The following is a 14,915-nucleotide window of genomic DNA, read 5'->3' as shown; positions in this document are numbered from 1 at the left end:
CAACCTGTTATATGAAGATGATACAAACTTGTTTGTTAATACTGAGGAGGACCGGAGACATTTGTTGCAAGACTGAAGCCTTCAATACAAAGCTCAACGTCAGGAAAACAAAGATCCTTACCACTGGGCTGATCATAATAGATGATTAAGAGTTTGAGATTGTTAGCATCTTCAGCTTGTTTAGCTCTACAATCAACACTTTTGGCAGTAGCAGCCAGGAAATTAAAAAAAAAATCAATTGCATGGGAAAAATCTGCTGTCAGTGAGCAATCCAGTGTGCTGGGGAGCAATGATGTCAGTCTAGAGACCAAGGTGTGCCTGCTCAGGCCATGATCTTTGCAATAACTTGCTACGCGTCAGAAAGCTGGACAATGACTAAGGATAATAGAAGAATTGATGTCTTTGAGATGTGGTGATGGAGAAGATTATTGTATATATCATGGACTGCTAGAAGAACAAAAAAGTTCGTCCTGGAGAGGGTGAAACCAGGCTGCTCTCTAGAGGCAATGATTTTGAAGCTCTGTCTGATATATGTTGGGCATGTTGTAAGGATGAATCAGTCCTTGGAGACAGACATCATGCTTGGAAAGGTAGAGGGATAGTGCAAAATAGAAAGAAGACCCTGGGTGAGATGGTTTGACTCAGTGACTGCGGTAATTAGAGTAGGAGTGTCAGAGACAGTAAGTTTGGCTCAAGATAGAGTCAAATTCAGAGATGTTGTACATAGGATTGCTATGAGTCTCAAGCTACTAGACTGCACATAACAAAAAAAAATATATGATCATAATGAAAACTAAACTTTTTTGGTTTTTTTCATGTTTTATAGTATGAAGTAAGGGAATTATGGAGGCCTAGTAGTAAAAAAAGAAAAAAAAAATAACTATGCTGTAATCCCAAAGGCATGCAGTTCAAATCCACCAGCTATTCTGAGGAAGAATCATGGACAGCGTTCTCTCTCGATATTTGTTGTTGTTATGTGCCTTTGAGTTGACTACAGCCCTTAGTGACCACCCTATTTACAGTAGCTCTGAACCCTACTTTATCCTAAACCAATCTCAATGTCTTTGATCCTAGGTGTGTGTCAATCCATCTCTTCCTGGATCTTCCTCCAAAGCATGATATCCTTCTTCAAAGACTGATCCCTCCTGGCTACATGCTCAATATATGTGACACTGATTCTCAGAATCCTTGCTTCCAAGAAGCAGCTTAGTTTCATCCTCTCTAGGATAGACCTGTTAGTTCCCTTGGTTACTTCCCATGTTATGTTCAGTACCCTTCTTTAGCACCACAACTCAATGGCTTCGATTCTTCTGTCATCATTGGTCATTGTTCAACTGTCTGATGCAGAGCAAGTAATTGTGAAGACCATGGCACAAACCAGGCTTACCTTAGTCTCTAAGCTAATATCCTTGTCTTTCAGTACTCTGGAGAGCTCCCTGACAGCAGATTTTTCTAGTGCAATTTGTCTTTTGATTTCTTGACTGCTGGTGTCAAGAGTGTTAATTGTGGAACAGAGCAAGCTGAAATTGTTAACAATCTCAATCTCTTCTGCATCTGTCATGATGCTACCATGTGGCCCAGTGCTGAGAATTTCCATTTTTTTGGTGTTTTCTTGGTGTCCTTTTGCTAGTTACTGCTTCTGAAAATCTGCTGGAGGATCAGGTACGAGACAGTTCCTACTCAACGGCACACTACACAGCAACATTATCAGTTGGTTTATTAACTCCATTATCCTATAGGCTGTTCTTTACCTTTATCACTGAAGAAAAAGACCAAAGTGATGATTAAGAATTAGGAATTTATGTAGTGGGTGTGACAGAATGACTATAAAAAATAAATTGAAAATACAGAGCCTTTTAAGATTGCTATGAAACCTGAGTAGGCTCGAGGGAAAACAGACTTGGTAAATCTCAGTTGTTTAAAACAATCTGAGTTTATATGAAAGTAATTAAATTTCAAATGTTGTTTGAAAAATCTGAGTAAACTTTCATTTCATTCCAATCCCAAAGCAGATGATATGGATTAAACTTTATTACTTGAAATAAACTTATTGAGAAAGATTGTTTTTGCAAGGTTCAATTTTTAAAATGAAATCATACATGTTTTAAGCAAGTTGTTAGGAGGGGCTGTTCCTTTGGAAATAACATCATGCTTGGAAAGTAGAGGATCAAAAATCAACTAGATAGATTGACACAGTGACTAGAGCAATAGATTCTAGCATATCAGAGATGCTGACGATGGCTCAGGATAAGATGAGATTCAGATATGTTGTCCATAAAGTCTTCATGAGTACCTCAATGGTACCTAACAACAGCAATGTATATCAATGTGACAGGCAAGGTGAACCTGTGAATATTACATAGCAAAGGGGACTTTGAAGATATGGTAAAGGTTGGTGTTTTTCAGATGAAAGAGTACCCTAAAATATTCAAGGGGTATAACCCAATAACACTAGTAATTAATATGAAAAGGGAAAGTAATGAAAAGTGCTATGAGAAAGATTTGACCTGGTAGTGCTTGATTGAGGCTGGAGGAAGAAGGTCAGGAGCCAAGTAAGGTGGACAGCACTTAAAATCAGGTAATAGTCTTTTTCTTGTGGAGTCCCAGAAGTATTCTGTAAACTTTCATTATGAGATTCAGAGTCTGAGTTGGTATTCCCAAATGTTTGTTCCTAGTCAGTAGGTTTTCTTTTCACCGTGTTGGAAAAAGGCTTTTGTTGTTGTTTGTTTGTTTGTTTTTTTTTATCTTATGAAAGTTTACAGAGACTTTGAATTTCCATCCATTGATTGCTGCACACTTTCCTTCCTGCCCACCCCTCCCCTCCAGTTGGCTTTTCCGCTTTGAAAAGTTGAAAAAAAATCTTCTATTGTTATACAATCCCTCCCACCCAAGTCTACTCCACTATGCAACAGTTGGAGAGAACTGTTTAGGAGAAATATATGATTAGGTATTATTGTCATGACAAGAGTCCAGAGTGGAAGGAGATTTGATGTACACAGGGACTTAATCTCTAGAATGCCCCATTCATTAATTGTATCCTCTTCAGATTGTGTATTTCTGGCTGTATCTGGTAGTCTCTTTATACCATAGATGCCTCCCGAAACTCTATGAACTTTGATAAATGTCACTAATTACAGAAAGGCTTTAGGCCTTTTGTCCATTAATTCACTATGAATCGTGCTCAACTCAAAGGCAATACCAAAGCTCAATCCCAGTTTGTCTCTTGTGAACTTTAAGGTTTTGGGCTTTACTCCCAGGTCTCTGATTCATCTTGAGTTGATTTTTGTGTATGGTGTGAGATGTGGATCCTGTTTCAGCTTTCTACAGGTAGCAATGCAGTTTTGCTAACATCATTTGTTGAAGAAGTTGTCATTTCCATATTTGATAGGTTTTATTTCCTTGTCAAATATGAGTTGCCATAGGTAGTTGGGTCTATTTCTGGGTTCCCAATTCTGTTCCATTAGTCTATGTGCCTGTCATTGTACCAGTACCATGCTGTTTTTGTTACTACTGCTGTGTAGTAGGTCAGGGAGTTCTATGCCTCTCACTTCAATTTTGTTTCTCAGAAGTGTTTTATTTATTCAAGATCTCTTTCCTTTCCTAATAAACTTGACAATTTACCTTTATATCTCCTTGAAAAATGAACTTGGTATGTATTGGGATTGAGTTGGACATGTAGATTGCTTTTGGTAGGATTGTCTTTCACAATTTTGAGTCCATGAACAGGGCACATTTTTCCATTTCTGTAGGTCTTTTGCTGTAACCCAATTAAAAAATGAGCAAAAGACATGGAAAGAATTTTCACAGAGGAAGATATTCGAATGGCCAACAGACACATGAGTAAATGCTCAAAATCAATGGCAGATGCAAATCAAAACCACAACGAGATATCATCTCATTCCAGTAGCAGTGGCAAAGTTTAATAGGAAAGCAAGTAATAAATTCTGGAGATGATGTAGTGAGATAAGAACTCTTACACATTGTTGGTGGGATTGTACAATGATACAACCACTCTGGAAGGCAGTTTGGCATTTTCTCAAAAAGCTGAACATAGATATTCCATATTACCCAACTATCCTACTATTTGGAATAAATCCCGAGAAAATTACAACTGAAGTACAAATGGAGACTTGTATGCCAATTTTCATAGCAGCGTTATTCGCCATCACAAGATAATGGAAACAGACCAGATGTTCAACAACAATCAAATGGATTGAGAAGGTATGGTATATTAACATAATGGAATACTATGTAGAATGCAGGAGCAATAATTTTGTAAATTATTGCCTAATTTAGGAGGCACTGGAGAGGTGAGTAAACTAACTCAGTCCCATAAAGACAAATAATGTATAAAACCATTATTGTAGAATGAGTATAAGGATCCAAGGGGGTTGGGGGTGAGGCTGGAAGCACAGGGATGAGGATATGGGGGAGGGGTGGAATTAATCATGAGGTTACACAATTTGATGGGTGGAGAGTTAAGGAGAAAGGGGGGAAAATGGTGTAAAAAATAATGTATTTGTATTTGTATAATGTATTTGTAAATAAACTAGTATAAAAAGTAATAAAAATAAAATTTAAAAAATCAGATAATGGCTCTCAAGTGACAAGTAGCAAGAAAACAGAGACTTTGGGCAGCTCATAGACTTTCAGCTTATAGTTAGAAACCCTCTCTTAGAACGTTCAATAAAAGAATGTTGATGGACTTGTCACATACAGGCCTTTAATATAATTATTTTGCATTTTAAAAAAACAACTTGTGCTAGGGAGTTAAACACTTCTTTTTTTTCTTTCTTTTTTAAATATTTTTATTGATTTTCATATAGTAATACCTTTACTTTACAGTATCATTACAGTATCGTACAGTTCCATTCTGAATATAAGTTTCATTCATGTACATTTTCCCCTACTAGTTTATTTACAAATTTGGAAAAATTCTTTCAATTTCCCTCTCCCTCCCCACCCATCAAATTGTGCAACCCAATGATTAATCCCTCGTCCCCCTGCACGTCCACATCCCTCTGCTTCCAGACTCTCCCACCCCTCCTGGATCATTATACTCATTCTATAATAATAGTTTTATACAATATTTATCCTTATGGGACTGAGTTAGTTCATTCAGCATAATGCTCTCCAGTCCCTTCACACGCAGGAGTTAAGCACTTCTAATGATTTGAATCCACCAACAATTTCATAGGAGAAAAAGGAATATTCTCCTCTGGCGTCATTTATGTTGCCAGGAGGGACGGGTCCTTGGAGAGGGACATCATGCTTGGGAGGGTGGAGGGACAGTGCAGGAGGGGAAGACCCTCTATGAGATGGATTGATTCCGGTGACTGGGGTAATCAGAATGGGTGTGTCAGAGGCAATGCGGTTGGCGCAGGAAAGAGCAGGGTTTAGGCCTGTTGTGCATAGGGTCGCTATGAGTCGCAAATGACTCGATGGCACATAACAACAACAGCAACAACAGTGTCATTTACACAGAAACCCACTGGATTTCAGCAATGAGTGGTTCTGACTTGATGGCAATACAAGAAAAAGAGAAAATATTGTAGTCAGTTGCTATAGTGGCAATAGAAAATTATAACAATTAAAGATAAAAAGCTGTATAAATGTGGCTATCATGTTTCAGGGTTGATTTCTTTTTTTTCCCCCTCTGCTGTTACTAAGTGGGCAACAAAATGCTTGGTACATAGATAATACTCAAAAATATATTTGCTCACTTTATTAATTAACTAATTCAGAATGACCCTTAAATTGTATTCATTATTTTTCTTTTACTTAGTAGGAAATAAAGTCTCACCAGATTTTAGCAGAGGAAAAAAATGTACTGTTTAAATTCTGACTTTAGACTAGTTTAAAAATGCAAACAAAACTGAGAAAAGAGTAATTTCTTACCTGATTAGCTAAATATAACTTTGTATGAATAGGGAGGTTGGATTCTTCAATGTAATGCTTGATCTCATTTTATTTGATTAGGCAAATTATGAGACAACAGCATGAAATGCATTACTATACTAATGTAGCTTCCAAAATGTGAATCTCATTATACCTGTGGCCTTGATGCTTTTAATGTTGAATCTGAGTCAGTAAGTTAAAATAGTTCCAAAGAATATTTGCACAAATGTGTTAATTATAATCTTGCAGAGGGTAACTTAACCCAGATGTTATCTAAATAAAAAAGAATTAAATTGCTTATCAGGAATTGCACAGTATGTGGCCCCATGGACATCTTGTCACACATTTTGTCAGATGTCAACATCTGAGTCCCCATTTGTATATTTGGATACTTCCTCATAAGTCTCCTGAAGGCACAAAATATATACTTGGTTGTGGCAAATAGTACCCACAACCACATTAGACCTCTTACAAGACTTGTGATAGCACTGCTGGCTTCAAATCTTCCCAAAAGTGTATGTATGCCTGTTTCTAAACCTGAGTCTCCACAGGATTACCTTTTTTCTTTCCCTGGAAGAACTTTCCATGTATGCTTGCTAGTCTACCAATTATACAAGTCAGAAAATCTCAACGTTCAGGAAGCAAGCAGTTTGTGAGCCATTTATCTATTCTTCTAGATTCAACCAAAGGGTTTACTCTGCTTGTCTCTAAGAAATGATACAACTATTGTGCTAAAAAATATTGACTGTTTCAGTTAGGGAAAAAACAGAATCATCACCATTAAGGGATAAACAAAAAAAGTAAGTAGTCAGTCTTTCAACATTCCATTCAAGTAGTTGCTGCCACCATACGAACTTGTCTAAAGCATAAAAACAATATATGTAACATTATTATATATAATATATGATTAATATATAATAAAGATATAAAATATATAACATGTATATTTAACATTTTTAATAACATTATTGTTTATTAAACTGGGGGATGCAAGCAGCTTTTGATTAATTGCTACCCTAACAGATTGGTGGTTTAGAACTTTAAAACACCCAGAAGCTCTGTGGAAGAAAGGCCTTGTGATCTGCGTCTGTAAAGGGAACCCAACAGAACCCTGCGGGGCTAAATGGTATGTGTTATTATTGTGATTATTATTTAAAACTTGTATTGGTCTGTAGATAGAAGTTTTATATAGTAAGGTGGTTTATTGTTTTCTTTCCCCCATTCAATAGTTCATACATAAATTGCCCCGTAGCATCAGTTACAGTTCCCACAATGTCCTTTCCGTACTTACTTCTTGGGGTATTTCCAGTGACCTAGTTTCCCTGTCCACTCTGCCTTCTCATTTTTTCATTTTGAAGAATGTTATAATTTTTGGTTTTGTATAGTTGGTTATTCTAAGGGGCACATTCTCCTTAAGTACCACTCTTTGTTCTAAAATCCTGGATAATATTTGGCGAAAAGGTAGCCCCCTGGCCATATCTTCAGTTTCAAGTTAGAAGGTTCTCTTTTTCATTACAATGTTACCCTAATTTGTGATTATTCATAAAGTTTAAAGCTTTTTAATAGTCAATAAACACATTTAAACATCTTTCCAAAACAATTCCATCAAGATCCATCTAATATCAGTAATGGTATCCCTCATTCCATGTCCTCTCATGAATCCCGCTTGAATTTCTCACAATTCCCTGCATATGTATTGTTTTGGCTGTTTTAAAATTACTTACAGCATGCTTTAATTGTGCATGGAGAAAGGAATTATATTTAATAACATCTCAATAAAAAAAGAAGTTCCTCCACACAGTGACTGTAACTGTGGGCTCAACTCTTGCAAAGCTTTTAGGGATCATGCAGAACCAAGCACTGTTTTACTCCATAGTTCATAGGGTTGCCATGAACAGATTTGACCATGTATAGTAAAAACTGCACTCTGCATGCCTTTTGTTTCTTTATCTTGGCTCATTGTAGTGAGTAGAATTTTCAGTATGTTCCATTTCATTATACCAAAATAGATATTTCTACCTTATCTTGATTTCAAAGAAGCTTTTAATCTTTCCTGATTCATTGTAATACTTTTAGATTTCTTATGGGTTATTATTAAATAAAGGATGTTACTAGATAAGTGAGTCTATGTAATTTTGCCATTTTTTTATGCTTTCTGGGTCATTTGATAACCTGTAAGCCCATAGTAACTTTAAATATTGCAAGTGGAAACTTAAATTTGTTTTCCAGTTCTCTCAGCTTAAAAACACAGAGCAAGTTCTCTTTTTATTCTCCAGTTCCGGCTCTCTGCACATTACATTATAATTCTTTGCTTTGTCTTCTTAAGCTGCCCTTTGACATCCTCTCTTCATATCCTTTACTTACAAATGTTTTCTCTTTGTTTTGTCTCCTTGATGCTTTTGTTGTTGTTGTTGTTAAGTGCCATCGAGTCGTAGATGACTCATAGTGACCCTATGAGCGAAAGAGCTGAACACTTGTATAACTTCTCAATGGAAATTATTTTCTCCAAGTTCATAAGGTTTCTGGAGGAAAGCTATATCGGGAGTGATTGCCACTCCTGAATCCAAGCTTGTTTTAATCAGGGAGATCCACCAAACACTATCCACCATGGGTAACCATTATCACATTTGACACTTCAGTGTCACAGTGTTGAGCATCACAGTTACCTCTGTACAGCAAATGGACTGACCAGTGCTATACCACTGAGAAAAACGTTTGACAAAAAAAAACAAAAAAAAAACCAACAACAATTAAAACCAACTGAATTTAAGCACTAAGGCAAGTGTCAATCCCCATGAGTTCCATCATTCCTCATTCCTCCCTAATAAAACATTCTCATTGGCTTTGACTACCCAAAAATGTCCATCTGGGTGCATTCTGCTGCTTCCCCAATCTTCTTCCATGCTGCTGCAACATGTTTCTTCATATAGTCTAACTTCTTGAATAATTTGTTAAGAATATAGACTGCATACACTTGAGGAACGGATAATGTTAATGCACATCTTCTTTGGTTTTAATCCATTGTATATTCCCTTGCACTGTTTTTATAACAGCTTCTTGATTTAGGTATAGGTTTCACATTGTTGTTGTTGATAATCATCAAGTCATGCCTGACTCATAGCGACTCCATGGACAAAACACTCAAGGCCTTTCTATAACTATCCTTTCTCCAAGTACATTGACTCTCCCAAGGCATGTGGTTTAGGAAGTGGATGCCACTCCTGCTTCCCAACCTTTCTATAAACTAGGAGCTCCACCAAACACTGTCTACCATGAGCAGCCATTATGGCTTTTGACACCCCAATGGTAAAATGTTGAGCATCACAGCAAACTCAAGTTATCTCAGCACAGCACAGCAAATTGACAGAAGAGTGCTGTCTGACTTAGAAGAATGTTCCTCCAAAATATAATATTAAAGGATTAAAAGATAATCCCTCGGACCCAACTCCTTAAAAATATAAGGGCCCTCTAGAAGGTTTTTTTGACACTAAATAAGAGGCTTTAATAATAATAAATAATGATAATAATAATAACAAAAATCCCACAAACAAAAACAACAACACACACACAAAAAAAAACACCCCAAACATTCCACAATGACCTTCAACCAAAACAAGAGAGCCCATCTTACAGAGTCCAGTTGCTCCATCCAGTTTCCAAAATGGAGACAAGGGCTTGACCTTAAATCCGAGTGTCCTCCTGGAAGTCTTATTGACTCTAAACAAGAGACCTAAATAAAGAAAATAATCTCAACCAAAGCAAGAGCTCCATCACACAGCATTGAGCCAATGGAAGTCCAAAATGGAAGACAAGGGCTTTGTAATATATATTGTTGTTGTTGTTAAGTGCCATCTAGTACTAAACCCATAAACAAAAGACTTTAACCTTATTCTGTAACTATTGTCCTTTGTCTAAGTTTATAGAGTTGCCCAGGCATGTTTAGGAAGTGGATGCCACTCCTGCTTCCAAGTCTGTCTTAATCTGTTAGCTAACCAGATATTGTCAACCATGTATAAACCATTATGGCACATGACAGACCAATGGCACACAATGTTCACTATCACAGTAATCCATAGTTACCTCAATACAGAGAAAAATGGCCACAGGTCCACCCATACTTCAAGTTCCCCTTGGTTCCCAGCAAAAGACCTCTGGCCAGCCTACGAAGGACCCAGAGACCTGTCAGACCAACAGAGAAAGAGCACACCTCGGAAGCTAAATGAATTAAAAAAGGCACGCAGGTCCGCCCATGCTTCAAGTTCCCTTGCTTGATGCACTAGAGGAATTTTTAGTCTCTTCTGACATCCATTTTGGTTTTATCTTCCTCCTCTGTCTTTGTAATGACCTTTTGTTTTCTTAATAGATGATATTCTTGGTATCATCTCATAACTCATCTGGTCTTTGATCAATGCTCTTCAATGCCTCAAACCTTTTCCTAAGATGATCTTAAAATTCAAATGAAATAGATTCTAGATCATATCTTGGTCTTTGTGGACTTATTTTAATTTTATTTGGCCTCAATTTGAATTTGCATGTGATTAATTAATGGCCTGACCCACGGTCACCTGTGGCCTCATTTTACTGCTGATATTGGGCTTCTCCGATGATTTCTTCCACATATTTATTCAATCTGATATGTATGCATTATAGCAGGTGACACTCATGTGTAAAGCTGTTGTTTGTTGTTAAGTGCTGTCGAGTCATACACAATTCATAGCAACCCTATGAATGAAAGACCTGAGCACTCTTCATAGAGTTTCCAGAGGCAAGCCATTTCAAAAGTGGATGCCACTCCTGCTTCCAAGTTTGTTTTAATTGGCAAGCTCCACCACAAACTGTCCATCATGGCTAACCATTATTACATTTTGCACATGAGTGTCACAGCATTTAGCATCAGAGCAACTACAAGTTACCTCTGTACCCATGTGTATAATAGCAATTTAATAAAGGAATTTGCAGGGAATAAATCATTGAAAATACAGAAGTCGATCATCCTATCCTCATTCTCTTTTTTATCCCTAAGTCCATATTTTCCAATAACCATTTGGCCATCTAATTGGGAGAGATATATAATAGTTCCCATTCCAAAGAAAGGTGACTAAAAAAAGTGTGGAAATTATTGAACAATATCTTAATATCACACACAAGCAAGATTCTGCTGAAAATTATCCAAACATGACTGACTGGAACAGCACATCAACAGAAAACGGCCAGAAGCCCAGGCTGGGTTTGGAAGGGGTCATGGTACTAGGGATATTGTTGCTGATGTTAGATGGATCTTGGTTGAAAGCAGGGAATACCAGAAGAATATCTATCTGTGTTTCATTGATTATGCATAGGCATTTGTCTGTGTGGATCACAACAAACTGTGACTGACTCAGAAGAATGGGAATCCCAGAACACTTGATCATGCAAATGTGAAACCTGTACTTGGACCAGAAGGCAGTCATCAGAACAGAGCAAGGAAACACTGCAAGGATCAAAATTGAGAAGGGTATATGCCAGGGATGTGTCCTAGCACCATACTTTTTCAACCTATATGCAGAACAGATTATTCGGGAGGCAGGGAAAGGTGTGGCGTCAGGCTTGGTGGAAGATCCATGAATAATCTGTGTTATGCAGATGAAATAACACTTCTTGCTGAAACTAAAGAGGACCTGAAGTGCTTGCTGCAGGTCAAGAACTGCATCCTTCAATATGGATTGAGGCTCAATAACAAGAAAACAAAGATTTTCACCACTGGGCCAATTGGCAGCATCAGGAGGGATAGTCAGGATGGATATCCATCAGGATGGATAGAAGAGATTGAGATTGTTCACAGCTTTAGTTTGCTTGGCTCCACAGTCAACATTCTTGGCACCAGCATCCAGGATAATAAAAGATGTATTGCAATAGGAAATTCTGCTATTAGAAACTTCTCCAAAATACTGAAGAGCAATAGTGTCACTCTGGAGACTAAGGTGAGTCTGATACAGGCCATGGGCTGTGCAGACACTTGTTATGCATCAGAGAGCTGGACAATGACAAGGGAGGATAGAAGGAGTATTGATGCCTTTGAGCTGTGGTGCTGGAGAAGAGTATTGAATATACACAATGGACTGCTAAGAAAATTAACTGGTTCATCTTGGAGAGGATTAAACCTTTCTGCTACTTGTAGGCAAGGATTCTGAAGCTTCCTCTGACATACTTTGGACATGTTGCAAGGAAAGACCAGTCCTTGGCGAGGGACGCTTAGGAGGGTGGAGGAACAGCGCAGGAGGGGAAGACCCTCTATGAGGTGGATTGATTCAGTTACTGGAGTAATGGGGGTGGGTATGTCAGAGACAGTGAGACTGGAACAGGAAAGATCAGGGTTTAAGGCTGTTGTAGATAGGGTCACTATGAGTCACAGGTTACTTGACAGCACATAACCACAACAACAACAGATAAGTTTCTATATTAAGATATATTCAGTAATTGATACTTTATTAAGTCTAAATAATTTAGAATTATTTCTATGGTTATATTATTTTTATTTTTTGACCAGTTTATATGGTGGGCCACATAAACATTTTTTATATGAACCTTCCTTGCACACTGGGAATTAATCTCACTGACATTGTCTTGAGTTCTTTTTTATGCTTTGCTGAGTTTGATTTGCAAGTATTTTGTTGAGGATTTATTATCTAAGGTCATGAGAGATAATGGTTTATAGGTGTTGAAGTATGCACTATTAACATGGAATTTACTTTCCAATTATGGAAGTTATACTGAGACCATAGAAAAAGGCAGGCAAACTCCAGAATTATCATAAAAGAATGTACTAATGGAGTTATATGTACAAGGAAGATCTTGGCAGTAGTAAGAATTATTTCATTCTCTACAGTCCCAGTGAAAGGCATGCATTTTATGGCCAGGACTTGAATTCCCAAGGTCACTCCAAGGAAAGATGCATAATGTATCTAGAAAAGTGGACTATTGGAAAGCAAGGTAACAAATTCAACATTATAAAGTCTGTTTTCCCTTTAATAGATTACAATATTTTTTTTATTTTTTTTACTTCCTTTGATAAAGTATCAGGAAAATATTGTTGTTGTTGTTGTTGTTGTTGTTGTTGTTGTTAAGTGCCATTGAGTATTAGGCACGACTCATAGAGACCTTATGAACGAAAGAACTGGACACCTGTATAACTTTTGACCTTTCTCCAGGTTCATAGGGTTTCCAGAGGACAGCTATTGCTTCCAAGCTTGTTTTAATCGGAGAGCTCCACGAAACACTGTCTACTATGGGTAACCATTCCCATGTTTGACTCATCAGTGTCACAGTGTTCAGTTTCACAGCAATCATGAGTTACCTCTGTACAGCAAATGGATGTACCAGGGTTATAAGACCTAGAAGAATGTTTCACCAAAACAATTAAAGGCAGGCCTGAGGGCCCTACAGGAATTTAAGCTACAGCCTCCAGCAGACTCTACAGGCTCCACCCTTACTTACCCTTATTTTAAGGCTCAGGGCCCCCCACTCACTTCTGAAGGTCAAAAAGAGAACAGTAACACACAACAAAAAGCACCCCAGAAATTTCCCTTGTCTGACTGCCACCAAGAGGAGCCGCCATCGAGACGACAGCCATTCCTGCAGTTAGCCAGCTGACTTCCAGAGAGGAAAGTATTAACATGATAAAATAGAGAGTAATTTCTTTTTCTTTCTTTCTTTTTTTTTAAGGAGATTTTAAAAGTTAGTTTTAATTCTTTTTAACAGGATTACTATGAGTGATAGTCATCTCAAAGGCACTTAACAAAACAAGAATGACTTAAGTTCTACCATTAATTTATCAGTTTGCTGTATTTTGGTGATTTTCTTGCAGCTGTAATGCTGGGGACTATGGTGGAAAGTTTTCAACATAACTTTCAGACTGAAAAAGACTAGTCATTTAAGAAATAATAGATACTTGAGAACTTTAAATAGCATCATAATATTGTTTAATATGTTGTTTTGTATCAGCAAGTTAGAACCCACTCATCACTGACTCTCCTGAGGTTTTTCAAAGGCAGTAAAGACCATGTAAATGGGCTGCTCATCCTTTCTCACACAGAGAAGCTGGTGGACTCAAACCCCATGCCTTTGACTCAGCAGAGAAATTCCATGCCACTAAGCCACCAAAGCTCCCATTGTCTGACACAGAGCTAGAAAATTAAACTCTCAAATTGGAAGACTGATAACTCAATCACAAAATGAACAAAAGTAATGAAAAGACTTTTCATAAAGGAGAACATTCAGATGGCTAACAAACACATAAAGAAATGCTAAGAATCATTAGAAATCAGAGAGGTGCAAATCAAAACAATGATATGCAATCTCACTCCCACAGCAGTAGCAAAACTGAACAAGAGCAAACAAAAAGTGTTGGAGAGGATGTGGAATGATTGAAACTCATATACACTGCTGGTAGGATTGCAAAATATTGCACCCACTCAGAAAGGCTATTTGGCATTTCATCAAAAATCTGAACATAGAAATCTCATATGACTTCAGCTATCCCATGGTTAGAATATGCCCCAAGAAAATCACAACTGAGATATGAATGGAGATATGTAAACCTGTGTTTATAAAAGCACTGTTCACAGTACCAAGAAAGGTAAACAGCCCAAATATCCATCAAGAACCAAATGAATTGACAAATTGTGGTCCATTCATTCAATGGAGTACTAGGCCCTACTAAGGAAAAATGATGTTGTAAAATACTATATAACATGAATCTTTATTCTGAGTAAAATGTAAAACATTTATAAAAATAATATTTGTAAATAAAAAATATTCATAAGTATAAATATAATTATAAGTCTCTATAAGAACATGATCCAGGAAGTATTAAAAGAAGATGGAAAGAATATACTGAGTCACTGTATCAAAAGGAATTGGAAGACACAGAAGAATTTCATGAAACAACATATGAACAAGAGCCTATGGTGATGAAAGAAGAAGTTCAGGCTGCTTTGAAGGATATGACCAAAAATAAGGCTCCAGGAATATATGGTATA

Source organism: Elephantulus edwardii, unplaced genomic scaffold (assembly GCF_000299155.1).
Source record: "Elephantulus edwardii isolate Elephantulus edwardi_28Jun2011 unplaced genomic scaffold, EleEdw1.0 scaffold00042, whole genome shotgun sequence".
Lineage (NCBI taxonomy): Eukaryota > Metazoa > Chordata > Mammalia > Macroscelidea > Macroscelididae > Elephantulus > Elephantulus edwardii.
This window is presented reverse-complemented; position numbering follows the sequence as displayed.